Here is a 3428-nt window from a genome sequence, read left to right on the forward strand (position 1 = left end):
AAATCAGCATAATAAACCTCCAACTTGCACAACAGGCTCAGCAGATATTAAAACTAGGAAGCTTCTGTAAAAACAAGAAGACTGCAGCAAACTGAAGTTGTTTTGATTTAGGTAAAATATCTTCATTCGAGTGAAGTTACTCAAAGTACATACACTATCCATGCTTTCTCATAAAAGTAAAAATTATTGTCAGTAAAGCTACTAAGAAATTACTCAACTAACCTGCTCAGTCTTTATGTTGTCTGTAACTTCACATGTCATGTCTTTACCTTTTACAATGAAACTTGATATTTCATATTCAGTGCATAAACAGCTGGTTGTTACACAAGGTCAAAGGTCAAGCTCACAACAGCCAGTGAGCTCCGACTTTGCAACCGTGTAACATACAAAGTTCAAACTTCACAGCTAGAGCCCTCATGGGTCAAGGATCCATGCCAAGGACTTGAAGGTCACATGGTCAAAGGTCAAGGTCACAACAGCCCGTGAGCTCCAACTCAGCAACCATGTACAGTAGGTAGGTCAAACTTCAGAGGTGGACTCCTCTCATGAAAAAGAATCAGCCCTTTATGATTCCTGTCTGCAACTGATCAGCTCTTGGAGCCATCTTGGTTCAGCACAAACGCACAACGTGGCAGGCCCCATCAAAGTTTCTCAAGGAACTTTCTAGTTTGTTTTTACTCTTCTCCCCCAGAATAAAATATCCCATTGTGAAGCATAGCTGAATGACTTCAGGAAATTCATTTATACCACCCCTCACATCAGGTAACTGCCTAATCCAAACAGCAGAAATCCTGTTATCAAAAACCCAAATATGTAAAGATCCTCCACTTCTTCCACTGACAAAATCGATAGACAATATTCCACTTTCCACTTCTTCCAGGAATCCATTGTGTATCCAGCAAATGATGTCCCATCTGGGCAGGCGGGCTCTCCCTTTTCCAGTCTTTCCGTCGAGAAAATTTGATCAATTGCGTTGAGAGACCAGCTGACCAGATCCATAGTTTATAAATTTAGGAGAATATGCAAAGTGAGCAAAGAGAGCAGGGCAGAGGGGCAGAGAGAAGNGGGGGGGGGGGGGGGTCAGGAGACAGAGAAAAAAAATATATGTCCGCCTTCCACCAGGAGCAGAGAGAAAAAGTGTCCGAAGTCTGCCTCGCCTGAGCTAAGGGACACTGATCAACCTGAAATAAAACTCAGCTGTCCCAGCAGGATTTTCCTGATATTTACTCAGTTCCATCCTACAGTAAAATCCAGGTTCAAAAAGAGCTCAGGCCTGGCTAAATATTGCAAAAAATTTTAAAAATCAAGTCTTCAAAAACTTCTGTAGGACAATGTGTTCTGGTCTGATGAACTTGAAATCGAACTTTGGCCACAATTCCGAAAGGTTTGTTTGGAGCAGGAACAAGAACATTATTCCCACAATAAACCATGGTGGTGGCAGCATCATGATGTGGGGTTGCATTTCTTCAAGGTGGATGGAATTATAAATGGCTCCAAACACTGTACCTGTTTAGTTTGGCCTAAAACCTTCAGGTGTCTGCTAAAATATAAAGACAAAGAGGAATTCAATTTCTTTTTATTTATTTTTTTATTGCACTGACCCCAAATATACATCCAATTCAACAAAGGAATGGTTCACTACTAGAAAATTAATGTTTTGGCACATCCTAACCAGAGTCTAGATCTAGAGCTGAAAAATGTTGTAGGTGTGTAATGTCAAAAATGCATAAATAAATTATATTTCACAACATGTTGTGAGAATTTAGCATTAGCTCAAGTTTATGCATTGTATTCTTGGATCACAGCTTAGCTGAACCTCTGAAACACACACAAGAAACACATTTTAAGAGGCTTTATTACAAAATTTACAAATCAAAGAGTGAATTAGGAATAAAATTATTCCAGTAATTTATGATAAAAAGGGTGATCAAAAGATGAGCCATAAAATACTGTCAGGCCTAAAACACAAGTTTGTATTACTTAGATTACTGTGGATGAGGAGGAATGGAACCTTGAGCTACCTAAAGAAAATCAGAAAAAGTCTGTTTACTTCAAATAATAAAAGAAAATGAAAGTATTGTTGAGTAATAAGTCATTGTTATTAAGGGTGTACACACTTATACAACCAGCTTATTGTGTTTTGTTTTTATATATATTCATTTTTCCTACCAACAGATTGTTTTTCAGTTGAGTTGTTCAAGATATGTTACAGTAGAGGTGGTAAAAAGTCTAACTGTGGTTTTGTTTAATGTTTTTTAGATCATAAAAACTTGATATTTTACAGGTGTGTGTGTCTTTGTGTGTAGATGTTTTATAGCAACTGTACTAAATAATTTAGCTAATCAAAAAGAGCAGCGCCTGTTTTTGGATTTAAAAATACCACTGTGGATATAAAACATAATTTTTAATCCATTTAAGTTTCTGATCTTAAATCTGTAAAAAAATCCACGGTAGTTTGATCAGTGAAACATTTCTCATGTTAAACATGCTCTGATGGTTCCAAAACATTTACAGGCCTGCAGCTTCTCAAAAGCTGATGAATTTAGTGCAAATACTTGTAAAAGCAGAGATAAACTCTAAAACCAACTTGTGCTGCTAAAAAGAAACGCATAAATTGCAAAAAACAAAATAAAAGAAAATAAATATATTGTTCAATTAGAAAAAAAACAAATTAGAAAAACCCCCAACCAATGTTTAGATAGACTTACTGCGCTCTAAACATCAAAACGTAAACTTTTTTTCCCCACAGTATTTTAAAACTGTTCTCTGCTCTAATATTTTCAAAGTTTTTCTGCTCCAACACACCTGATTCAAATGGTTTAATTACCTCCTCACCAAATCATCAAGGTCTCCATGAGCATGGCAACAAGTCATCCATTTAAACCAGGTGTTTTAAAGCAAGAACACATCTAAAACATGCAGGAGAGCGGCCCCAGAGGAACAGTGGTGGAGAAAGTACTCAAACAATGTACTTAAGTAAAAGTACAAATACACAGACAAAATGTACTAAAGTAAAAGTAAAAGTACCACATTAACATTTGTACTTAAGTAAAAGTAAGAAAGTACTGGCTTTTAAAACTACTTAAGTACTAAAAGTAAAAGTACTTGTCGACTGTATTACCTAAAGGCTAATACAATGTCCTTAAGTGTATCTATCATATTTAATTTTAATACATCAGTAATGTACCATTTTAATGAATAATGCTGATGATTTGTTGCTTACAGCTAATGAAAACATGACATTTCTGATTAGATTACAGACCAATAAAAAAACATAATGCAGGCATGTGGGTCTAATGAAAACAGCCCCGGCTCCAGACAAGTTTAGCAGGGGTGGTTACTCAAGTAAATGTAACAAGTACTACCCACATTTGAACATAAACAACAACACCAGTAGCCTACAGGCTACTTCTTGACAAGCTCAAGGT

Source organism: Kryptolebias marmoratus, linkage group LG14 (assembly GCF_001649575.2).
Source record: "Kryptolebias marmoratus isolate JLee-2015 linkage group LG14, ASM164957v2, whole genome shotgun sequence".
In the NCBI taxonomy this organism is placed as follows: Eukaryota; Metazoa; Chordata; class Actinopteri; order Cyprinodontiformes; family Rivulidae; genus Kryptolebias; species Kryptolebias marmoratus.